General features: G+C 52.6%; 1 protein-coding gene across 2 annotated transcripts in view; it reads right to left on the reverse strand.

Annotated features, from left to right (window-relative positions):
* TPST2 (tyrosylprotein sulfotransferase 2) overlaps positions 1-25,706 on the reverse strand; it is a 63,411-nt gene that overhangs the window by 30,356 nt on the left and 7,349 nt on the right. The window contains exon 1 of one of the 2 annotated variants that reach the window (XM_012519859.4): positions 13,734-13,805. The exons of the other annotated variant lie outside the window; for it this stretch is intronic. The gene's annotated coding sequence lies outside the window, so the exon portion shown is untranslated. Of the gene's footprint in view, positions 1-13,733; positions 13,806-25,706 lie in introns of those variants that run through there. 2 annotated transcript variants of the gene reach the window in all.

Raw genomic sequence — 25,706 nt, forward strand, 5'->3', positions numbered from 1 at the left:
ATTAACAACGGTGCCAATGCCAAGCCCTATTGCAGCCGGTGGCAGGAGGGAAAGATCAGTAATCAGCGATACCGATCCTATCGCTATTTAAAATCTTGATATTTGATTATCATGGCTTTTTTTTTGCCTTCATTTAGATTTTCTGGTAACAGCTTTATTGAGATAGAAGTCGCCCCCGACTATGTGCACTTCAGTGATCCTGTGTATTCACAAGTATTACAACCATCATCACAATTTTAGAACCCTTTCATCAGCCCAACGAGAAGCCCGAGACCCTGGCTTCCACCCTCCAGCCTCTCCGTCCCCGCACTGTAGGTGACCACTAACCTACCTCCTGTCTCTGCCGATCGGCCTGTTCTGATCATTTCACAGACATGGAGCCACACAACACGTGGTCTACAGTGACCAGCTTCTTTCACGAAGCATATGTTTTCCAAGGTTCTCCTATTAATTTTTCTTTCATTTTAAAAACAATTTAAGTATATTATTCATACACAAACATACATAAAAGCAAGTTTAGTAAAAGTCGTGAACCTACAAAATAAACATAACATCACACAGGCTTCCCATACACCATCCCACCCAGTGCAATACCTTGCACTACTGTGAACCATTTGTAAAAAATTATGACAGCATCATCAAAGTATTACTATCAACTATAGCCCGTATCTTACATTTGGTGTATTTCCTGCCCAACCAGCCCTATATTTTTTTCATAAACAATATAGTGTATCTAGAGTGTACACTCAATGGCATTTGGTATAATCAGAGTTGTACATTCATCCCTTCAATATCAGCATTTTCATTACTCAAAAAAAAAATTAACAAAAACAAACCACTATCATACCCATATGTTAGCATTACTAATTACAAATCCTGGGGAACGGATGTGGCTCAACCCACTGGGCTCCCGGCTACCATATAGGAGGTCCAGGGTTCGATGCCCAGGGCCTCCTGGTGAGGGCAAGCTGGCCCACATGGCGAGCTGGCCCACGCAGAGTGCGGCCCACACGGGAACGCCGCCCTGTGCAGAAATGCCACCTGGCGTGGGAAAGCTGCCCTGCGCAGGAAAGCCGCCCCGCGCAGGAAAGCCACCCCGCGCAGGGGTGCCGGTCAACACAGAGAGACACAGAAGAGAAAATAAGCTGTAGCCAAACAGGGAGACGAGGTGGCGCAAGAGAGCAATCGCCTCTCTCCCACTCCCGGAGGTCCCAGGATCAGCTCCCAGAGCCGCCTGATGAGAATACGAGCAGACGGAGAAGAACACAGCGAATGGACACAGAGAGCAGACAACAGGGGGAACGGGGTAGGGGGAGAAATAAATAAAATAAATCTTTAAAAATTACAAATCCTATGATGTGCTTTCACCATTTCTATTCATTTCCAAACATTTCCAAACAACTTTTTACCAATTCTGCACAAATTAAACCTCAGCTTTCCACTCTCTAACCATTCTGGCTATTAAGTCATGAGTTTGCTCATTACACTTAGTTCACAATAGCAAAGCATACAATATTCGTCTTTTTGTGCCTGGCTTGTTTCCTTCAACATAATGCCCTCCAGGTTCATTCATGTTGCCATATGCTTCAAGACTTAATTTCTTCTTACCGCTAAATAATATTCCATCGTGTGTACATCACAATTTGTTTATCCACTCATTGGCTGATGGATACCTGGTTTTTTTTTTCTATTGGCAATTGTGAATGATGTAGCTATGAACATCGGTGTGCAGATGTCTGTTCATGCCACTGCTCTCAGTTCTGGATATATACCGAGCAGTGGTATTGCCACGTCACATGGTAGACCTATATCTAACTTCCTTAGGAACTGCCAAACAAACTTCCATGGTAGCTGCATATTCTACATTCCCACAAGCAGTGAATAAGCGTTCCAATCTCTCCACATCCTCCCCAACATTTGTAGTTTTCTTTTATGTGGTCATTCTAGTAAGTGTTAAATGATTATCTTACAAAGCAAAATAATAGCTTTGATTTGCATTTCCCCAATTGCTAGTGATGTTGAATATTTTCTCTTTTTCTTTTTTGCCATTTGGATTTCTTCTTTAGAAAAATGTCTATTCAGGTCTTTAGCCCACTTTTAAAATTGGGTTATTTGTCTTTTTAATTGTTGAGTTGTAGGATCTCTTTATATACCCTGGATATTAAACCCTTATCAGATATGTACTTTCCAAATATTTTCTCCCATTGAGTCAGCCGCCTTTTATTCTCTTCACAAAGGCCTTTGAGGTACAAAAGTGTTTAATTTTGAAGAGGTTCCATTTATTTATTTTTATTGCTCGTGCTTTGGTTATAAGGTTTAAGAGACCACCCCCCCCACCACCACCGCCCAAGTTCTTGTAGCTGTTTCCCTACTTCTTCTAGGGGTTTTAAGGTCCTGGCTTTTGTGTTTAGGTCTTTGAGTTGATTCTTATACAGGGAGTGAGATACGGGTCCTCTTTCATTCTTTTGGTTGCAGATATCCAGTTCTCCCAGCACCGTTTGTTGAAGAGACTGTTCTGTCCCAGAGAACTGGACTTGGTAGGTTTACCAAAAATCAGTTGAGGGGAAGCAGCTGTGGCTCAATCGATTGGGCTCCCGTCTACCATATGGGAAGACCAGGGTTTGCAGCCCAGGGCCTCCTCGTGAAGGCAGGCTCGCCCGCGCCCATGGAGAGCTGACGGCCCGCGCCCGTGGAGAGCAGGTGCAGCAAAGATGATGCAACAAAAGGGAGACAAGCAGACATAGAAGAATGTGCAGCAAATGGACACAGAGAGCAGAAAGTAAGCTAGTGGCAAGGGGATGGGGATAAATTTTTTAAAAAATCCGTTGAACATAGTGGTGAAGGTCTATTTCTGAAATCTCAGTTCGATTCCATTGATCAATGTCTGTCTTTAAGCCAATACCATGCTTTTTTGACCACTGTAGTTTTATAACACATTTTTTAAGGCTGGTTTTGGCTATTTGAGACCCTGTTTCCATCCAAATAATTTTAGTAATTGACTTTTGTATTGGTGTAAAGTAGGCTGTTGGAATTTTGATATTGCATTTAATCTACATATCAATTTAGGCAGAATTTACAACTTCATAATGTTTAGTCTTTCAATCCATGAACACAGAATGTCCTTCCATTTGTTAAGGTCTTCTTTGATTTCTTTTAGTATCTTGTACTTTTAAGAATACAGATCCTTTACATTCTTGGATAAATTAATTCCTAGATATATAAGTCTCTTTGTTCCTATTGTAAATGGAATTCTTTTCTTGATTTCCTCCTCAGATTGCTCATTACTAGTGTAAAGAAACACTACTGATTTCTGCATGTTGATCTTGTATCCTGCCAGTCTACTGAACTCATTTATTAACTCTAATAGCTTTGTTGTAGAAATTTCAGGATTTTTCTAAATATAGGATCATGTCATCTCAGAATAGTGAGGATTTTACTGCCTCTTTTCCAATCTGGATGCCTTTTATTTCATTTTCTTGCCTAACTGCTCTAGCTGGAACTTCTAGCACACTGTGGAATAACTGTGGTGACAGTGAGCGTCCTTGTCTTGTTCCTGGCCTTGGAGAGAAAGCTTTCAACCTCTCCCCATTGAGTATGATGTTGGCTGCGGGATTTTTCATACATGCCCTTTATTATATTGAGGAACTCTCCTTTTATACCTACCTTTTGAAGTGTTCTTTTATTCTCCTTTTTTTTAAAAGATACATAGGTCACACACAATGTTACATTAAAGAATATAAGAGGTTCCCATATAGCCCACTCCCCACAGCCCTAAACCTCCCATCGACAACTTATTTCATTACTGCGGTACATTCATTGCACTGGTTGAGTACATTTTGGAGCACTGCCGCACAGCATGGATTATAGTTTACATTGTAGTTTACACTCTCTCCCAGTCCATTCAGTGGGTTATGGCAGGATATACAATGTCCAGCATCTGACCCTGCAATATCATTCAGGACAACTTCAAGTACTGAAAATGTCCCCATATCACATCTCTCCCTGTCCTCAGCAACTCCAATGGTCACTGTCTCCACATCAATGATACAATTTCTTCCATTGCTAGAGTCACAATAATTCTATAGTAGAATGCTAATAAGTACACTCTAATCCATATATTTTATTCCTCCATCCTGTGGACCCTGGGTTGGCAATGTCCACTCCACCTCTAAAGTGAGAGGGGGCTTAGATCCCACATGGCTGATGGATTCTCCTGCTTGTAACCGTAGACTCTTGGTTCCCTGGTGTGGTGGTTGACCATCTTCACCTCTCCGTTAGCTGACCTGAGTAAGTCCAATGAACCAGAGAGTAGGTGTTGCAACTTTGCTGAGGCTCAGAGCCAAGCTGGCACATAGACAGTTTCTCTGGACTCGAAGTGTTTTTTAATCAAGAAAGGAAGCCATCTGTCCTGAACTTTTCTTTGTTGGAAGATTTTTAATGACTAATTTAATCTCTTTATTTGATTGGTTTGTTGATTTCCTGTATTTCTTGTAGCATCAATGGAGGTTGTTTGTGCATTTCTACAAATTTGTCCATTTCACCTAGGTTGTCTAATTTGCTGGCATACAGTTTCTCATAATATCCTTTTGTGATTCTTTATATTTCTGTGTGATCTTCTGTATCTCTCTTTTTACTTTCTCTTCTCATCTTTCTTCTCTAGGATTCACCGGGATTTGATCCTGGGGACCTCTGACATGGAAAGAGGTTCCCTGCCAACTGTGCCACCTCAGTTCCTGGTCTCTGCTGCGCTTCACCTTGACTCTCCCCTTTGTCTCTCTTTTGTTGCATCATCATCTTGCTGCGTGACTCACTTGCACAGGCACTGGATCTCCACATGGGCACCCGGCTTACTGTGTGGGCACTCGGCTCGCCACACGGGCACTGGCTTGCTGCACAGGCACTGGATCACCACGCTGGCACTCAGCTCACCACATGGGTACTCAGCTTGCCACATGAACACTCACGTAGGCACTTGGCTCACTGCACAGGCACTGGCTTGCCACATGGGCACTCAGCTCACCACACGGGGCACTTGCACAGGCTCGACTCACTGTGCAGGCACTCAGCTCACCACGTGGCCACTTGGCTCGCCACGCAGGCATTCACGTGGGCACTCAGCTCACCACATGAGCACTCAGCTCACCACGTGGGCAGCCACATGGGCACTTGGCTTGCTGTGCAGGCACTCGGCTCACTGCATGGGCACTTGCCTTGCCACGCAGGCACTGTTTTGTCAGGCAGGCATGCCTTCTCTTTTTTTCACCAGGAGGCCCCAGGGATCAAACCTGGGTCCTCCCATATGGAAGGTGGAAGACTTATAATTGAGCCACATCCACTTCCCCCTTCTTTTTTAACATAGGCATTTAGGGCTATAAATTTCCCTCTCAGCCCTGCCTTTGCTTTATCCCGTAAGTTTTTATAATTCTGTTCCCATTTTAATTTGTCTGGAGATATCTATTAATTTCTTTTGCAATCTCTTCTTTGACCCACTGACTGTTCAGAAGTGTGTTGTTCAGTCTCCACACAATTGGAATTTCTCCCTTTCCCAACTATTACTGAGTTCCAGCTTCATTCCATTATGATCTGAGAAGGTGCTCTATATAATTTCAATCTTCTTAAAATTATTGAGAGCTTTTTTGTGACACAACACTAGGGAAAGATCCAAGAGCACTTGAGAAGAATGGACCCACTGATTTGGGGTGCAATATTCTATATACATCTGTTAGATTTGGCTCATTTATCACAGTGTTCAAGTTCTCTGTTTCTTTGTTGATCTTCTGTCTAGTTCTATCTGTCGATGTGAATGGCATGTTGAAGTCTTCAACTTTTATTGTTGAGATCCCGTCAGTTTTGCCAGAGTTTACCTCATGTATTTTGGAGCACCCTGGTTAGGTGCATAATTATTTATAACTGGTATACCTTCCTGGTGGACTGTCCCTTTAATTAATATATAATGGCTGTCTACATATTTTATCACTTTTTTGCATTTAAAATCTGTTTTGTCCAACACATGTATAGCTATATTTTCTCTCTTTGGGTTACTATTTGCATGAAATATCTTTATCCAGCCTTTCACTTTCTGTCTATTTGCATCCCTGGGTCTAAGGTGAGTCTCCAGCAGACAGCAAATGGATAGCTTATGTTTTCTCATCAATTCTGTCAGCCTATGTCTTTTGATTGGGGAGTTTAATTCATTTACACTCAAAGTTGTTACTATAAAGGCATTACTTATTTCAACCATTTTACCTTTTCACTTTCATATTTCACATTTATTTTTGTCCATCTTTTTATCCCTTTTGCTGCCCTCTCTGATAGTCTTTACTTTTCCATTCTCCTCCAAGCCTCTCTATCTTTTCTGGCTGCAGAATTCCCATTAGTGTTTCCTATAGAGCTGGATTCTTGTTAACAAACTCTCAGTTTCTTTTTTATCTGTGAATACTTTAAATTCACCATCATATTTGAAGGACAGTTTTTGCCAGATAAAGAATTCTTGGCTGGCAATGTTTCTCTTTGAGTGCCTTAATTATATCATACCACTGACTTCTGAATATTATGTGTCAGGGTAGGTCTATTTGGATTTATTCTAATCGGAATATGCTGTACTTCTTGGGTATGTATATTCATGTCTTTCATGAGAGTTGGGAAATTTCTGGCCATTATTTCCTCAAATATTCTTTCTGCCCCTTTTCTCTTCTCTTCTCCGGAAACTCCCACAACATGTGCGTTGGTGTGCTTCATGCTATCATTCAACTCCTGAGTCCCTGCTTGATTTTTTTCCATTCTTTCCTCTCTCTGTTCTCTTTTCAATTTCAGCTGCTCTGTCCTCTACATCACTGATTCTTTCTTCCACGATTTCAAATCTGCTCTTGTATGCCTCTATTGTATTTTTAATCTTACTTATTGTAGCTTTCATTCCCATAAGCTCTGTTATTTTTCTATTCAAGTTTTCAAATTTTTCTTTGTGCTTATCCAGTGTCTTCTTTTTTTTTTTTTTTAAAGATTTATTTATTTAATTCCCCCCCCCCTCCCCTGGTTGTCTGTTTTCTGTGTCTATTTGCTGCGTCTTGTTTCTTTGTCCGCTTCTGTTGTCGTCAGCGGCACAGGAAGTGTGGGCGGCGCCATTCCTGGGCAGGCTGCACTTTCTTTTCACGCTGGGCGGCTTTCCTCACAGGCGCACTCCTTGCGCATGGGGCTCCCCCACACAGGGGACACCCTTGCGTGGCACGGCACTCCTTGCGCGCATCAGCGCTGCGCATGGCCAGCTCCACACGGGTCAAGGAGGCCCGGGGTTTGACCCGCGGACCTCCCATATGGTAGACGGACGCCCTAACCACTGGGCCAAGTCCGTTTCCCCCAGTGTCTTCTTAATGTCTTATTTCTTTAGCCATGCTGTCCTTCAACTCCATGATTTGATTTAAGAGATTTGTATGAACCTCAGTGATCAGTTGTCTCAAGTCCTGTGTCTTGTCTGGAGTTTTGATATGTTCCTTTGCCTGAGTCATGTCTTCTTTTTTCTTAGTATGGCTTGTAACTTTTTGCTAATATCTAGGCATCTGAATCGGACGCTGCGTTTACTCTGATGTTCAGTTTCTCTCTCCTGCCTAGGGATTTCCTGTTAAGCAGCTCTGTGCTCCCTCTGCTCTTTGACTCTTGGTTAGAGTGGTTCTAGATACTTAGGATTGCTCCTGTTTAACTGCTCAAACCAGGGCTAAGGACCCAGTATAGGGGTAAAGGAAATTTCCTCTCTAAAATATATCTGTATTTTTCTTAATATAAAAATAGTCCTTGCAAATAACTTTCCCGAAATCTTCAAGTAAAATAGATTCTCTGAGAAGGTACCACATGTTTCCCTGACCCTGAACACCCAAGAAGCACATCCAGAGGAGAAAGACTGGAGCAAAATGGACCTATATCTGTAATTAGCCCACAGCCCAGAGCTGGTGTCTTAAAATACAGTGAGGTTTGGCCACTAATAAAAAAACAAAAAAATAAAAAAACCTTGCCAAGTCTCAGAAATAAACTTTCTCAGAAGCTGCTCTCCTCCCTTGGAAGGCTGTACCCCCGCCCTGCCTCCTCAGCAACCAGCCCAGGGCAGCAGAGAAGGTGTTAGAGAAGGCAAATTATCTTCAGTTCCCTGTTGGCTCTCAGGGCAAACAATGTCGTGGCCACACCTGGCCTGGAAATGTGCTGCCCCTCTAATGCAGCAGTCCAAGTTCACTGGCCAAAGTCTGAATTTGCTAGAGGCTGTATCCCTCCCTCTCCCCTCTCTTGGGGAAGAGGACCCCTGCAACTCCCTTAGTCTGCAGCCACTGCAGTCTGTGACTGCTGTTTGCTCCTAGTGTGCGGGATGGGCGCCAGCTGCAGCTGCTGCAGATTTACTCACGGGATTTTTGCAGCCAGCTGAGACTCCTTTCCCTCACCCCTCTCTCTTCTTGCCTTACCCTGTGTCCTAAGCCTCAGAGCAGCCCTCCACGGTCTTTGGGGGAAAGGGGAGCAGTCGGGCAGCCTGGAAAAGCAGCTCAGAGGGGAGTGCTCCCCACCCAGGATGTGAGGAAAGTGGGTTCTAACGCTAGCGCCCCTGCCGAAGCGCAGTACAACACGGCGCACCCCTCCCCCACTCGGTGTCTCAGGTTCCCCATCACTGAGTTCCACGGGCAGCGTAGACCCCACGTCTCCCTCCCTTGTCCCACACCTGGCTTCAAGGACCTGAGGCTGCTTTGATCCAACCCCTGAAGCAAGAGTTCATAGCTAAAAAGTAAAGAAGGCATCAGTTTCCTCACCTGTAAAACGGGTACATGGTAGCATCCACCCCTGAGGTTGCTGCTCCATAAGATAATACATGCAAAGAGGGTACTTAGTGGGCACTAAGCATTCCATAAATGCTGGCCAGGACGCAGGGCGCTCCCATGGAGCCGGGGAGGTGACCCGGGACAAGTGTCTTAACCCCACTGAACCCCGGTGTACCCGTCTGGAAATGGAACCCAGATCAAGAGGCTGCTGAACGGACTCGACGGCTCAGGGTGGCCGCAGCAGGCAGCCAGCGCCCGGCATGCAGGGAACCCTTAAGAACGGAAGCCGCCACCACATCCGGCATCTCCCCAGATCCACGGGAAGAACAGCCTCCGTCCGTGCTGCCACGGCTCGGGGAAACCAACCGGGTGGCCCCGGCACGTTCCCCACGGGCCGGGGCCTCACCTGTGCAGGAGGAGGGGCCGTCCCAAGCTGGAACACTGCTGGGTGAGGCTGCTTGTCCACCACCCGCAGGTCCCTGCAGCCCCTCTTAACCAGCCTACCTTCTCGGCCAGCACCCGGCTCGCTCTGCCCACCTCCGAGACACGCGGCATAATGAGGGCCCAGGACGTGAGGCACGTGGCAGGCATGCAGCAGGTTTGAAGCATGGGTGGGGGTGAGGGTCGGGATCGCCGTGGGACCTGGGGTAGGTTAATCAACGGCCCCAGTTTCCTCCTCTGTAAAACGGGACTGAACGACCTGACTCCAAGGTTTGCTTTGATGACTAAAGGAACGAAGCAGTGAGAGCAGGGCCTGGCCGGAGGAGGCGCTCAGTAAATGCCAGCCATTAATTTATCATATAATGATCTATAATTAGGGGATGGTTAAATATTCCATGGGGAAAAAAAAAATTCCATGGCATGACCATAAGGGAACTGGATCTTCCAGTGAAAAATGATTCATTACCCTGCAAGACATCTGGGATAAGATGCTCGGTGATAAAGAAAAGTCATCCGATCCAATTTCCGTAGACACTTACTTTGGAAAACTCTCCGGAAAGAAGTTAACCAGGGCTTCAATTTTCCCCTTATTTTGCTGAATTTTCTAACTACCCACAGTGGAGATAAATATATATATACACACACACACATATATAAAAGAGTGGAAATATGTGAGCTGGGTAGTTTCTAGGTTAGCTGCGTAAGTTTGAGACCATGAGTACAGAGGCAGCAGTGACCTTGGAGAAAGTCCAGCTTGAGCCCAGAGAGACGGAGATGGCCGGCCAAGGTCACACAGCAAGGTGACAGCCCGGCCAGGCCTCGACCGGGCTCTCTAGACACGCGGACTGGGCCACTTCCCACATACCCAGGGGCCTCCGCTGCCGGCATCATGCCGGCTTACCCTCTTCAAACAAGATTAGATAGAACAGCTGCCTGGATAAAGAGGATCTGGAGCTTGGCTGGGCATAAGCACAACGCCTAACCTCTGTGGGCATCAGTTTCCTCATCTGTAAAACAAGAATCGTACTAGTAATCACTGCCATATGGCTCTTGTAAGAATTCAATTAAGATAATGCCTTCAAAGCACTCAGCACTATGCCTAGCAAACGAGGCGCTCTAGGCCCTACAACAATCACTTACTGCACTGTTATGATTACTGCTATTGCCATTATCAGTGTTTGGATTCTAGCTCTCTCCTAGGACACTGAGATGCTAACCCTGCAGACACAGGAAACGTAGACTTGGGTACTGGGGAGCCATGGGGGGCTCCTGAGCAGGAGAGGAGTAGCATGACTGAAGCTGCACCGGGCGGGCAGCCAGCGCCCACTACAGGACCACCTCTGCCAAGGCCCTCCCTCGCTGCCTCCACGCCCCCGGCGGTTCTCCCAGTGCCGATGGGCAAAACCCCCAGCACAGCTCCCACAGGTTGCACCCTGCCCCCCCGCCATTCCAGCCCTGCCTGCGCCCTGGGTGCCAGCTGGCCTGGTGAACACCAAGTAGCCAAAAGGCTGGCAGACCCGAACCAGCCCACGCGGACTCACCCCACAGGTGCAACGACCAGGAAACCCAGGCTTCCTGCTGGCTGCCCACGCACAACGGGGGGCCTCGGGGGGGCAGAGGAGAAATGGCCCCAAAGTGAGGACTGGCTTCCAGTCCAGTCTAGCCCCTTCTTTGCTGTGTGACCCTGGGAGAGGCCCTTGCCCTCTCTGATGCGACATCATAAAATGGCATGGTTTCCTTGGCTGTGCTTCCACCATGCACCAGGCCCTGTGCTAAGCGTTTCAGGGATGTGCTTTCACTAAATCCCCACAACTCCAGAAGCTGGCACTTGTCCCATTCCGAGTTTAAAGGTTATTTAATTACTTAATTCATAGGTATAATCCCCTCTCCACAAAGATACACAAAGAACAATGAAGGGGGACCTAAGTCTCTTTGGAGCAAAATCGTCCCCTCTTTGAGAGGTAACTACGTTGGCCCGGTTGAGGAGCCACCCACAGCTTCTCTGAGTTTACAGCCACACGCACGCCCGGATGGAGCCGCGTGAGGCCCCCCCCCCCGCCCCGGCCCACCCGCTCAGCCCTGTCTCTGTCTCTTCCTGCCAGCCAGCACACGCGATCACATCACACCAGTGGCTCTCGGCTGGGGGACGCTGCTCCCCGGGGGACCGTCTGTACGCTCTGATGGTCACAGTGGAGAGCGGGCAGGGCATCGAGGGGCAGTGGCCGGGACCTTAAAGACCCTACAAGGCACAGGACCGCGCCCGCCACCGCCATCCAGGGCGACATGAGGCCCCCGAGGCGAGGAGCCCTGGACTACGCGTCCTTCCGGACCTCGCGCTGGTCGCCCGCTGCTCTCGCCGCAGAGATCCTGCCGTGTCTGCACGTTTGAGCCGTCGCTCCCTGAACACTGCCTGAGCCTGCCCAAGCCCGCCCGGCAGCTCCAGCACTGCGGCCACGTCAGTAAACACCAGCAAGAAGAGCCCAGGCCTCAGAGGGCACTGCCAGCCTCGCGACGGCATGTCGACACGCGGATAGGGCGTCCGTCTACCACATGGAGGGTCCAGGGTTCAACCCCAGGCCTCCTTGACCCGTGTGCAGCTGGCCCATGCACAGTGCTGATGTGTGCAGGGAGTGCCCTGCCACGTAGGGGTGTCCCTTGTGTAGGGGAGCCCCACGTGCAAGGAGTATGCCCTGTAAGGAGAGCGGCCCAGCGCGAAAGAAAGTGCAGCCTGCCCAGGAGCGGGGCTGCACACCCGGAGAGCTGATGCAGCAAGGTGATGCAGCAAAAAGAGACACAGATTCCTGGTGCCGCTGACAAGAATACAAGCGGACACAGAAGAACATGCAGCGAATGGACACAGAGAGCAGACAACTGGGGGGGGGGGGGGGGAGAGAAATAAAATAAAATCTTAAAAATATGTATATATATGCGGTACCCTGATGGCTCTCCCTCCCTCCCTCTTTCTAAGGGCGGCAGGGCAATCCCCGGCAGCGATGGTCCGCCGCTCATTTCACCAAGGCCTGCCTTATGAATACTTAGCTGCTTTCATCGTTGCCACTATGACAAACACGCCAAAAAGGTGCAGGCCTCTTTGTGCCTAGGCAGCGGGCACTGTCTGCCAGGTCTGTGCGGCTTCAGTCGTACTGCTCCTCTCCAGCTCAATAACCTGCCATGGCTCCCAGTACCCAATCTAAATCTCTTTCTTGCTTTGCAAACTGCATCAGCAAGGTTACCTGGGAGCTTATTACTAAGTCAGACTCTGCACTTCCACCAGACCCCAAGCATTCCCATGCACCGCTTTAGGGTAGCTACCTAGAGGAGGCCTGCTGGCTCAGGGAGGATACTGCCAAAGCACGCTCCAAAGACCACCACCACTGCCGTGGCCCCCTGCCAACGGTCTGCATGCTCCCCTCTGCACACCCTCACCTCCGCTGTATTGTCAGGCGGTGCCATTTCTGGCAAGCTGATGATTCCTCCCAATTATCAGATGAGGAGACAGGCTGGACGAGGGAGCTAGACAAAGGCCAGAATCAAGGCCAATGATCTCTAAGGCCTCTCCCGGCTCCAGCTCTTAGGACTCTCGGCCATGGCAGGGGTATCCTCCATGCCAGCTTCCTGCCCAGCCGCTCTGGCTGGCAGAAGGTAGCTCGGAGCAAGGACACAGAAAGGTGACCTCTCCCCTGGCAAAGGAAGAACTCGCCAGAGTGGGTGGGCACCTGAGTGCCACTGGGGAGGTGCCCTGTGCCTGCTCATGTCCACTCACCTAGGACGATGGCGCTGGGACACGCGCAAGGCCTCTGGGGCAAGAGCAAGTTCGGGTGCAGCTGAAAGAAAAGGCTCAAGAGCCAACGAGCAGGTTAGGACCCAGCTTTGCCTCTCACCAGCTGCACAGGCTTAGGCTCAGTTTCCACCCCGAAAAGTGAGCTCCCAGCACTCCCTGCAGAGCGAACCTAGCTCAGTCAACAAATGGCAGGCGCCCTTTGGAGCTTACTTCACTCACCTCCCTGCATCCTCACAGCAACCGAATGGTCAGCACAGTTTTTGTCCCCACTGGACAAACAAAGGGTGCACTGCCTCGTCCTTGTAGGCACACTGACATTAGGCCGTGGGAGCGGCGTCCTTGGAGCTACAAGGTTAGCGTTCATCTGAATCCTGCCTCTGATGAGCTGTGTGACCCTGGACAAGCGGCCTCCCCTCTCTGAGCCTCAGCCTCCTCCCACAGTGAAATGGGGACACAACCCAGAGATAGAAGCTGGGACGCTACCCTGCAAAGTGGAGCGAGCAGGGCGGCCCCCAGGAGTCCAGACGGTCACCCTCGAAACTCCCAGCCCTGGGAGACCTGCCACCCACAGGCAACTCTGAACTTTCCTCGGCTCTAGGGGCGACATGGGGCCAGGCCATGCAAAGCTGGCAGCCCCCCCAAGGGAAAGCCACGGGCTCAAGGACACGAGGCTGATAATCAGCAGACAGCAGGGCAGGACGGCAAGAGACGGCGTCACAAACCTGAGCGGGGCGCGGGCAGCAGCCGGCGAGGGGGACGAGGGCCGGGCTCGAGCCGGCGGACCCGCAGGTGGCGGGGGCCGTTCTGAAGCAGTCGCTGCCCGGGCGACGTGCCCGGCCCCCAGCGGAGGCCCCTCCTCCCGCCCCCGGGCCTGGCCTGGCCGCCTGCCCATGGACTGGCCGTGGGCACACGCCCTCTCTGCGGCTGCAGCTCAGGCCGCTTTTTTTTTTTGACTAGTGACCAAAAGTTTTGCAACTTTCACGATGCTCTGTTTTAATTTCTTGAGTGGGGTGAAATTCACGTAATATAACCACATGCAAGTGAAAAATTCGGTGGCCCTGGTACATTCGATATTGTACAAGCATGGCTTCTATCTGGCTCCAAAACATTTTCATCACCCCAAAAGGAAGCCCTGGTCCCAGGAAGCAGTAGCTCCCTGGTCTGCCCTCCCCCCAGCCCTGGCACCACCCATCCACTATCGATTTCCCTATTCGGGACATTTCCGATAAACAGAAGCATAGCAGCTGTGGTCTCTTGGGCCTGGCTTCGTTCACTTAGCATCATCCTTCAAGCTTCAGCCCCATTACAGCACGGATCAGAACTTTGTTCCTTTTTATGGATTAACGACATTCTCCTACTGCCAATCTTGCCCCATCCCGGGTAGTCCTCTCTCGTCACTGCAGCTAGAGGCCCATGTCACCTCTGCCTAAAACTCTTCTATGATCCCTGCGTCCCAGCCCGACATTCCAGGGCCTTCACTTGGCTTGCACCAGCTCGGTCGAGGGGGAGTCTAAGGCAAGCCACGCAAAAAAAGTTCAATTGGCCCATTGCCACAGTAAAAAAGTTAAAAGAAACCAGTGAAGAGGAGTTTGGTGGTTGAGCACTGGCCTCCCACATACGAGGTCCTGGGTTCTATTCCCAGCCCTGATCCCTCAGAAAAGAGAAAAAAAGGAAACCAGTGAACCTAACTTTAATAATTAATTTTATTTATCCCCAAAAGCCCTAAACAGTATCATTTCAATAGTTAATATAAAAAAGGTTGGCGGGGCATTTTACTTTTTTTTTTTTTTGCATACTAACATCTTCAAAATCTAGGGCGCAGCTTGTCCTGAACACATTTCAATTCGGAAGCTACATTTTCACTGGCAGTACTTGATCTGCAGTTAGCATCCATTAAGTTTATGGTTGAAAAAGCACACTCGCACACCCCAATTGCTCCAAACATACTTACAAGCTTTCCAGAAAGCGGAAGCAAGCATCCAGCGTTAAATTTAAATTTTAAGAATTAAAATTAAAAATCCTCTTCCTCAGCTGCGCTGCCCACGTTCCAAGGGCTCAACGGCCACACGTGCCTCGTGGCTCCCAGGCTGCACAGCACAGGTTTACAAGCTCCTTCACCGTCCCCACTGCCCCACACCTGGTTTCTAGACCTGGCCTTGACACCCTCAAGAAACCGCTGTGGAAGCACTGAGCTCCCCGCTCCAAGGTTTAACGCGCGCCACTCGGTGCCCTTCCCAATTCCCCCACTTCCTGCTAGTTCCCACTCGTTCCTTCAAGACGCGGCTCTGGGATCCTCCTGCTGCAAAGCCTTCCTGGAGGTCCCCAGCCAGGGAAACATTGCCGGCGGCCAGCTCAAGCGCCCTGGCCCTGCTCACACCAGACCCTCACCCTCTGCTCTGCAGACACCTGGCTGGGTCGCTCTTAGTCGTGGAGGCTGTCCTAGGCCCTGGAGAATGGTCGGCAGCATCGACCCACTAGATGCCAGCAGTCCCCCCGGTTGTGGCCACGTGGCCCCCGGGGGCATAATCATCCCTCGCTGAGAACCGTGGGTCCAGCTCTGTGTCTGTCATCCTGGAAGACCGTGAGTTCAGAGGTGAGGGGTGGGGCGACACTACATCCATTCTGCTCCGTCTCCCAGGCACACAGAAGGAGCCCAAGCCTGCCGCCTTGGGATGGTCAGTAACCGGGCCAGGCAACTGTGCCCAGTTGTTTGGTCAAGCTAGCACTGGGCTAACTATAATACAGGGACATTTATGGACTTCAGTCACCAGTGAGTCCACTGCATAGATGGCTGATGACATCTAGCACTGATCAGGGAGATTGCCGTCAGCAATGAGGGCGCTTTAGCCGAATGCCTTAGGAGGAGATGTGATTTCAGCACTCAGAGAGAATTTCCCAGCTCGCCTTTGCACAGCCCACGCCTCCTGGAAACTCCTCAAGGACCCTGGTTGGACTTTCATCGGGAGCCCCGGTGTGCAGCCTGCCTGTGGAACCTGGGCTTGCGAGAGGCTCTTACCAAAGCTCATACTGTCGACAGGTACCTCCTGTTGATTGTTTCCCTAGAGAACCCTAACACACCTGAACAGAAGAGACTCCACTCCAGCGGGAGGCCCACCCCCACCCAGGAAGGCTTCAGGGATGTCTTAGCCGGGTTAGTGCTCCCCCCGCTCCCATGGACCCCCCGCCCTCACCCCCAGTGCAGCCACCTCCGAAGGCAGGAACCGATTCTTGTTCACTGCTGCCTGGAGACTGGTATACAGCAGTGCTTAATAAAGTTGGTGGAACTGACCTGGGAAATGGGTGACTGCACCTGAAAAGCCCCGTGGGCACCTCTGCCTGTTCTAGTTCAGCGCTTCCTCAGCGCAGCAAAGAGCGAATCATATCACGGCTCCGTTTGCCACCCAGCACTGGAATTTAGCTCCTTGGTCCCACGTCAACCCTGTAAGGCAGCGGTTCTCAAGCAGGGGTGACTGTGCCCCTCGGGGGACACTGGCAATGTCTGGAGACATTTCTGGTTGTGACAAGTGGCATCTGGTGGGGAGAGGCCAGGGAAGCTGCTCGCTATCCTACAGGACGTTCCCCACAACAGAGAGTGACCTGGCCCCAGACGTGCGAAGTAGCGGGGTGGAGAACCCTGGAATCCGAGTCCTCCAACCCCACAGCTCTATAAGGTAGGTGCACTTGTACCCATTCAACAGATAAGGCGACTGAGGCACTGAAGCCACATAACTCCGGGCACAATGCCAAGAAGCAAATGAGGCGAGACGGGAGGCCAGGCAGTCTGAGCCCACAGTCTGAGCCACCTGGACCAGAAAGACCCGGGTAGGTGACCAGAAGCAGACGGATGCTCCTTCCCCAGGCCCAGCGGACCCAGGGAGCTCCTGGGGAAACCAGAGAAGAGGTCTGGAGCCTTCAGGGCTTGCCTCCCTGGCACCTCTCCCCTGCCCCAGCCCGACACACAACCCCGCCACTCCGCGGCTCAGGCAGTCATCAGAAATGCTCAGGAAAGCGGACTTGGCCCAGTGATTAGAGCGTCCATTTACCTCATGGGAGGTCCGTGGTTCAAACCCCGGGCCTCCTTGACCCGTGTGGAGCTGGCCCATGCGCAGTGCTGATGCGTGCAAGGAGTGCCCTGCCACGCAGGGGTGTCCCCGCATAGGGGAGCCCCACACGCAAGGAGTGCGCCCTGTAAGGAGAGCCACCCAGCGCGAAAGAAAGTGCAGCCTGGGAAACGGACTTTGGCCCAGTGGTTAGGGTGTCCGCCTACCACATGGGAGGTCCGCGGTTCAAGCCCCGGGCCTCCTTGACCCGTGCGGAGCTGGCCCATGCGCAGTGCTGATGCGCGCAAGGAGTGCCGTGCCACACAGGGGTGTCCCCCGCGTAGGGGAGCCCCACGCGCAAGGAGTGCACCCATAAGGAGAGCCGCCCAGCGCGAAGGAGGGAGCAGCCTGCGGAGGAATGGCGCCGCCCACACTTCCCGTGCCGCTGACGACAACAGAAGCGGACAAGAAACAAGACGCAGCAAATAGACACAGAGAACAGACAACCGGGGGAGGGGAGGGGAATTAAATAAATAAAAATAAATCTTTAAAAAAAAGAAAAGAAAAAAAAAAGAAAGTGCAGCCTGCCCAGGAATGGCGCTGCACACAAGAAGAGCTGACACAACAAGATGATGCAACAAGAAGAAACACAGATTCCCGTGCCGCTGATAAGGATAGAAGCAGTCACAGAAGAACATACAGTGAATGGACACAGAGAGCAGACAAATGGGCGTGGGGGGGGGGGATTAAATAAAAAATAAATCTTAAAAAAAAAAAAGAAATGCACAGAACTGTTCACCAAAAGGCATCAAGAGGGGCCCAGGTGCACTACCGCTTCCACGTGGAATGACCCAAATACCCTTTAACGATGGCCTGGATAAATAAGTAAATACATTTAAAAAAGAATACGCACACTCAACAGCCAGGAAAAGGAACACGCCAGAAGCTCCTGCCACAACGCGGCTGAGTGTCCCGGCCATTGTGCTGGGCAGTCAAAGCCAACATAAACGAGAGCATCCTGCAGGATTCCACGTTGTAAAGTACAAAAACAGGAGGGTCAAGACAGCAGGTCCCCTTGCAGGGGGCTTGACTAGAGGGGGCACGAGGAGGATTCTGGGGGGCAGAACCCGGAGTTTTTTGTTGGTGCCCCAGCATATCCGTCCACTGAAAATGCACCAAGCCATGCATTTATGACATGTGCATCCTTCCAAATGCATCTTAGACCTCAATTTTTAAAAAGTTTAAAAGAAACCACAGCTTGTAAAAGGCTGCAGGATGGTGGGTGTCGCTGGCAAGGGCGCCCTCCCTTCCACGTGCCCTCCCGCCTGCGCGCCCTCTGCCCGCACACCTTTCCCGTCTGCCTGCTGCAGGAGGAACACAGGACCCCATTCATTCCGTCAACTCTCCCCGGCAGGCACCCCCCAGGACCAGGCTTGGTGCCCGCGCTGGGACCAGACAGGCTGAGCCCGGCCTCCGAGCGAGCGGCCTGCGCCCCGGCGCCTGGCACACGCGGGCCTCCCACCCACGGGCCGGAAGCGAGCCACCGAGACCAGGGATGTCTGCTTGTCGCCTCTCCGCCACCCCACAGCGTCGGGGTTTCCAGGTGTTTTCTGGAGCGGGGCCAGCCACTCTGACCAGGGGCTGGGGACTTCTTACCTTGCTACCTTCCCTCCCGCGCGCGAGATGTGGCCGTCCCTGAAGGCTCCCACCCTTTTTCTTCTCCCCGAAAGGGTGATGACCCCCAAGTTATGGCTCAGCCCAAACCTCCCTCCTCGAAGCCGTGCTCGGGGACTCACCGTCCCCTCGCCACCCCTACTTGGGTGTCTAGCCGGCACCTCAACCTTAAAATATCCGAAGCTGAACTCCTGGTCGTCCCCAGTGGGGAGAGGAGTTGGGGGCAGCTTTGTGCTAGGGTGAAAACTTTCAAAGGTGCCCTTGACTTCTCTCTTTCTCTTCCACCCAATCCAACCCGGCAGCAAATCCTATCGGCGTCACCTTCCAAAGCAACCTGGAATCCCCCCGTTCTCGCCACGCGGGTCCGAGTCGCCCTTGCCTCTCTCCTGCCTGGCCCCTAACTGGCCTCCCTGGTTTTGCCTTCGCGTCCTCGGTCCACGGTCAATGAGCAGCCAGACTGATCTCATGAAAATGAAGTCAGGCCACGGCACTCCTCTGCGCCCAGCTCACCCAGTGGAAGTGCCAACTCCTTTCACAGCCCGCCCTGCCCTACAGGCCCTGCCCAGATCCTACCTCGCTGCCCTCCCCTGCTCCAGCCCCCCCTCATTGTTCTCCAGACTGAGGCGCAGGCTCCAACCCCAGGACCTTGGAAAGTGCTGTAGCGCTGCCTGCCCGCTCTTTCCCCAGACATCCACCCACTCAGCCCGCTCCCTCACTCTCCCAGGCCTCACTCACATCTCAGCTCTGCAGAGGCTTCCCCTCATCACCCATTTAATCATAGTTGCACCCTGCCCTTGCCTGCACCGTGCCCCACCCTCTCGTTCTGACTCTACCTTCAGAATCCAATTCCTAGGGTCTCAATGTTTTTGTTCACCAGAGTGTACACGGCACACAGTAGTGCTCAATAACTGTTTACTGAGCAGCGTTCTCCCTCTCTGCCCTCCCTCCCGAGGCCATGTGGTCCACTTGGACCCCCAGTTCCTCTGGCCCTGACCCCTTCAGCACAACCACGGAATATCTCCCACTCACCACAGCTGCCAGCACCTCGACACCATCTCAGAGTCAAGAGACAACCTGGCCCCACACCTGTCCCTCCCGAGCCGCGCCCGTCCTTCCCGAGTGGGGGGCCTCTGCTGTTGGAAAAACCAAGAGGCCCTGCTCCAGCCCACCCGCCTCTCGCTGGAATCCAGCCACTACTCTCGGCACCGCCGGCCGGGCCCAGCCACCCTCGCCTCCCAAGTGGTGGTCCTGCCCCCACCCCTGGCTCCGTCCCCTCAGTTGGTATGGCTCTTACTCCACTTCCCAGGTGGCCCACAGTCCTCGGGGGACAATTCGTCACGCGGCTCACAGGGGCCTCGTGATCAGACTACCACTGTCAACCCAGTGGCCCTTGTATCGGCCCTGAGGGTGCCACGGGCCCATCCTCAGTCCACCCCGGCCTGATCATTCTCCATGGTAACTGCTGCTTGCTCCTCCATCTCCCACACTTGGCCGCGGGATGCTCATGGGTTTAGGGACCCCGCAGGGCTTGTTCTTTTTTTTTAATCCCACACTTAACACAGAGTCCAGAACACTGCAAGCATTCATGTTTTATTTTTTAAGCTCCCTTTACTGATCATTAAGTTTCCTCAGGTATCAAGGGGTGGTGGAAAGAGATTTTGCAGGAAAGGGGACCTCAGTTTGAATTATCCCCTATTAGCTGTGCGACCATAGGCAACTCATTCAACCTGTCTGAGCTTCAGGTTTCTCATCCATGAAATGGGGAGAGCAACCAAAGATACCTAACAGCAGTCTACCTCCACTCTCTCCTCCAGGGCAGAAATCCTGCCTTTCCCTTTCACTGCTGCTCCACTTTGCCAGGCATCAGCATGGGCACCCACCAGGCTGCCTGCCAGAACCCCTGCTGTGTTTTGTGGTCTTTAGGGATCAGTCCCTGTACCTGCGGGGAGCTGAACCCCCCAGGCCCAGGGACTCAGCCCTCTGGCTGATGAGAGGGTGCAGATGTCCACAGATGAACAAAGGGCTCCAGGTGGGCAAATAGCAATCAATCTCAGGATCTATAAGAATTCTCAGGGAAATGGCACTCTTTCAGCCAGAGGGACATAGGCCTGGAATTTGGAGAGAGCAAACCTGAGAATAAGTTCACCACAGAAGAAAGCACATCTGAGAGATGGAGGGTGAGACAGTGTCCTCATACATTGGAGCACGTGGATACAATTACACCTGAAAGCAATGTGCCTTTGGACTTTCCATTTACCTGAGCCAATAAATTCCTTTTTCCCCCCACCTTAAGTTATTTTGAATTAGGGTTCTAGCACTCACAGCCTGACCAATATAGGAACAAAGTAGGCTCTTCTGACTTCAGCCTGCTTACCACTCAGTCTTCTCCCAGCAGGGAGCGGGTATAGCTCAGTGGTTGAGTGCCTGCTTCCCACGTACGAAGTCCTGGGTTCAAACCCCAATACCTCTGGAAAAAAAAAAGTCTTTTCCCAGCCTGCCAAGTGTGATGGAAAAAAATGTTTAGATAAAACTAAGCAAAATGTCTTTCCAAAGCAGCCTTGAAGAAAGAATCATGGCTGGGGCCAGCTGCCCCTTCTCTCTGCCCCAGTGGTCTGAATAAGAGTGTTCCGTGTAGGAAGCCAATCTAGAAGAGCTTTACTATAAGGTTGTCCCAGTGCTTCCTGCTTAGAGAGTCTTTGGCTAACTTCCCCCATGCCCTTCACCCCCACTGGAGTTTCCGGTGGATTGCATTACATTTTGCAATGGTTGATGGCCAAAAGGTGGAGAGGCTTGACTGAGAACAAAGCGAGCAAGCAATAAACACTGGCTGGATGCAACGTTCCCAGCTGAGATTGCCGAAACCTTTTTTGTGTGTGTGCGGTTTATCCAAGAAGCATCAGGCTTTCCTGCCGGGAGAGATTTGGGGCATTTTATTGTGGGGGTTTGGGTGGGAGTTTTAACGACCGTGATTGGCTGGCCCCAGCTCTGAGGTGGCACGTACCTGGGAAGCCAGCTTCCTGGGGCACTAACCGCCCCCCCATCTCCCTCTTGCACAAATGCAGCCCACGGCTGGGAGAGCCTCCTCCCTCTCACTTGCTCCTGGAAGCAGACAGGAAAGGAAGACTTTCAAAGCCTTAAGAGCTGCTCAGAACAAGAACACTTAAAAAGCCGCAGGGAGAGCCCGCGAGGGAGAAGGGCCGCCTCCTCCCTTCCTGGAGAGGGTGGGCGGCCTTTTCCTAATGGGCCCTGGCTCGGGGCTCCAATGGGACCTAGAACCTTGCTGGAAAGTCCTTCTTCACCTTGTTTCATCTGCAGACTTGCCTGGGCGTTGCCAGGAACAGAGGCAGGGAGCACAACGCTGTGGAGAGGGTCCCTTCCCTTAGCCTCGGTTTCCTCATCTGTAAAATGGGTGGAGAACAACGTACTCACTGAAGCTCTGAATTACCAAGCGCCTCTACGCATCGGGCGCCACACAAGCGCTACCTACGATCCTCGCCCACGAGAGGGTCGCCATACTGAGCCCCATTTTATAGGCGAGGAAACTGAGGCCCTGAGAGGAGAAGCAAAGAGGTCTTGCTCTTTGGGAGCAAGACAGCTGGCAATCCCACCCAAGCATGACTGCCTCGAAGTCCCCATCTTCTCACGACAGCAGGCCTCCTCTCGGGGCCCGAGCCACGGTCACGTGTCGGAGGCGTTACACACAAAAGGCACCCACCTGCTCGGAGCCGGGCGATCACAGGTGTTTGTGGAATGAAAGGCTGGAGAAGGGTGCCCTAGCCTCTTACCCGCTACACCTGGGCCAGGTCTGACCCCAGTCCTAAGTGGAGAAGGTCCCGGGTAGCTGGAGCTGGGGAGACGGTGGCAGTGAGCAAACGCCTCCTTCCAACAAAGGAGCCCGCTCTTGGGCGTCCACTCCCTTCGACGTGTGGGCTCCCAACCAGGGGCCACCGCCCGCGGCTGACCCATCGGGAAGGAGGTGCGGGGAGGAGCCGTCCTTTCCCCCGCACTCCTGGACATGCCTCATGCCCCTCGCTTCAATGGACCAGAAGATGAGCAGCTGTGCCGTGGACCTCCCTACCCAGTGCAGCCCGGGACCACCCGGGGACTCCGGCAGGACACAACTTTTGGGGTTCAAGGCCAAACACATCCACATCCCACCGCTCCCCCGCAGGAGCCCGAAGCTCCGCGAACGGCGTGGGATCCTGAGTGCGAATCCCACCTCACCCACTTCCCTGGACAAGTGGCCCCACTCCCTGGCGCCCCACTTCCCTCATCTGTAAAATGGGGATGATTGATGTGCCTCCCTGGAGGATGAGATGAGTTTGCACATCAGTGAATCTGCAGTGCCAGAGTCCCTGACACACGCGAGGGCCTCAGTAAACACTGGCTGTGCTTAGGATGACTTCTGCACCCAATGCCACCCCGTCTCTGCCACCACTGACACTGTCCCTTCTTCCCACGCTGTCTCCCTTCCCTTTCTGCCTCCTCTCCACAATCATTACAGTGATAATAACAGTCACAATTGCAGGCCCCGATTGCTGAGGACCTACTATGTGTGAGACCATGCACCGAGCACTAGACCAGTCCAGCCTAGCATGTGTGCACCTTTCCACTTGTGTCCGTCTTTCCCCTAAAACATCAGCTCCCCGAGGGCAGGGCCAGGGTCGACCTCGCTCACTGCTCTATGCCCAGCACCTGGAGCCCCGCACACAGCAGGCGCTCGATAGTTGCTGCATAAGCGAAGCTCCCCTGAATCCTCAGGGAAAACCCACTGACCTAAGTGGTAATGGTGTCATTTTTAAACAAAGACGAGCAGGGCTCAAAAATAATGAAGAAAAAATACCAAAGGCCACACAGTACTAAAAGGTAAAAGCTAGATTCGAACCTGGGGCTGTGGCACTCTAAGCCCACACTCTCGCCCCATCGGGGAAATCCCACATCCCAACAGGCTCCACCCTGCCGGGAAGCTTTCCTAGGGCTGGCCTTGCTGAGCCACGAGCTGGGCTTTGGAGGAAACGTTCTCGGGGGACCTCTGTGCCCGCGAAGTTCCCAGAACTCCCATCTGAAGCCCTCCCGCGCCCTCCCCCAGCAAGGAGCTGGCGGGTCAGCCCCGGGGAGGGGAGGAGAGCAAAGCCCAAGCAACAAAGTGACGGGCAGAATGAAACGAGAGCTGGATCAGGGGACTAAATCAATCACGCCATCAGGGGAGCTGGCATGGCAGGGGAGGGTGGAGGCGGGAAATGCCAGGAAAGCATCTGAGCTGAGTCTAAAAGGAGGGGAAGCATTTTAGCAGAGGCTGTGGGAGGCATCCCAGGCCGAAGGAGAAGAGCTTGAGCAAAGGCCTAGAGGTGTGCGAGTGCCCCGGAACCCAGGGCATGGCAACGGTGTTACTGTCAGCGGAACAACCCCTGGCGCGTGGGAGACGAATAGTAGCGGCGGCGGCGGCAGTGGTGGTGACTGGCTGGTGTCCACTGTTCCAAGCACTTGGCCCATCTCGGGTCATTGATCCTCAGCCCTCATCGTCCCATTTTACAGATGGGAGCCGAGGCACAGAGGGGGAAGCCCCTGGCCTGAGAGCTCTCCACGGGGGCCCCTGAGCCCACAGGTCTGGTTTTAAAGGCTGCAGGCTGCATCTCTTCTTCCAGAGGTTCCAGTGGAAACTAACTAGAAAGGCAAATTCTCAGGCCCCACCCCGACCTGCTAAAGGAGAAATTCTGGGGATGGGGCCAGCAATCCGCATAGAAAGAAGCCCTCCAGGGCACGCTGAGGCATCCACCAAAGTGTGAGAAGCTCTTGGAGGGGAAGGCGGGCAGAGGCCAACACTGGGAGTAGCTCTGCCGCTTTTATTGCAGATAATAGGGAGTGACTGATGGCTCTTGAGGCCAGGCGTTGAGTCTCCCACACCTGGGTTTGTCCAGCTGCTTTGCAGGCCTTGTGGGGCAGGCGAGGGAGGAGGGCATGAAGTGACTCAAGATCAGGCGAGAGCCAGAAAACGGAGGTTCCAGGGGCAGCAGCCACAGCCCGCGCCCCAGAACACGCCATCCTGCACCTGCGATCTTTAGGGCTGGGTCAGGTCACCAGGGGAAGGGCATGCAGGGACCCCAAGGACTAACAGGGAGGAAGGGCTTGCCCCGAGTCTCCCAGCAGGTGGGTGAGGGCGAGCCAGGTCTCAAACCCAAATCTCCCAGCCCCAAGGTGCAGACTTTGCACACGACACCCACAGAGGGGCACCAGGGCACGTCCTGGCTAAACATGCACCCTGCACTGCTCACGGTCTCCAGGAGCTGGGGGACCAGACCCTCCTCTTTACTCCAAAACGGTTTGCGGAGTCCTGAGCAAGTCATTTTGACTCCCTGGGGCTCGTTTTCCCCATCTGTGAAAGGAAGAGGTTGGACCCAATTTATTATCTTGCTTCCCACCCCTGAAACCCACAGCCAACAAATACGTGTTGCTGACCTACTATGTGCTCAACTAAAGCCGCAAGCAGACAGCCGTGGAGCCTGCCCGGGGAGCTGGCAGCCAGAGTGGCCAACGGGAAGGCGGAGGAATGGCCTGCTGGGCTGTGCACCTACTGTGTGCTGGCCAGCCTGGGGGTGGGGGTGGGGCAGGGGTACCACACTTCCCTGCCCAGGCCGGAGACAGAGGCCCTGCTGAGTGCCCCAAACCAAATCACACCCCAGGCGGCACTGCCCTCTCTCACCCCCACCAGGGCTTCCTCTTCCTCCTCGGGGCAGGGTGGGGGGGCCGGGGCCTGTGGCTTGTGGAAACGCAATCATGCGCGCCCCGCGTGGCCGCTGCCAGGCTCCTGAGCAAACAGGGCGTCCATCAGGGAACGGGGCGGCTTCCCCGGTCCGGTGCCCGCAGGAGGGGTGTTTGGCGCAGTTCTCCGGGCTCCGCGAGCGTGCGCGGGTGGCCCCGGGGCAGGTGTCACTCACAAGCCAAAGGAAGTGGGACGGAAAGTTTCTGAGAGAGGAAGGGCTG

Source organism: Dasypus novemcinctus, chromosome 19, assembly GCF_030445035.2.
Source record: "Dasypus novemcinctus isolate mDasNov1 chromosome 19, mDasNov1.1.hap2, whole genome shotgun sequence".
In the NCBI taxonomy this organism is placed as follows: domain Eukaryota; kingdom Metazoa; phylum Chordata; class Mammalia; order Cingulata; family Dasypodidae; genus Dasypus; species Dasypus novemcinctus.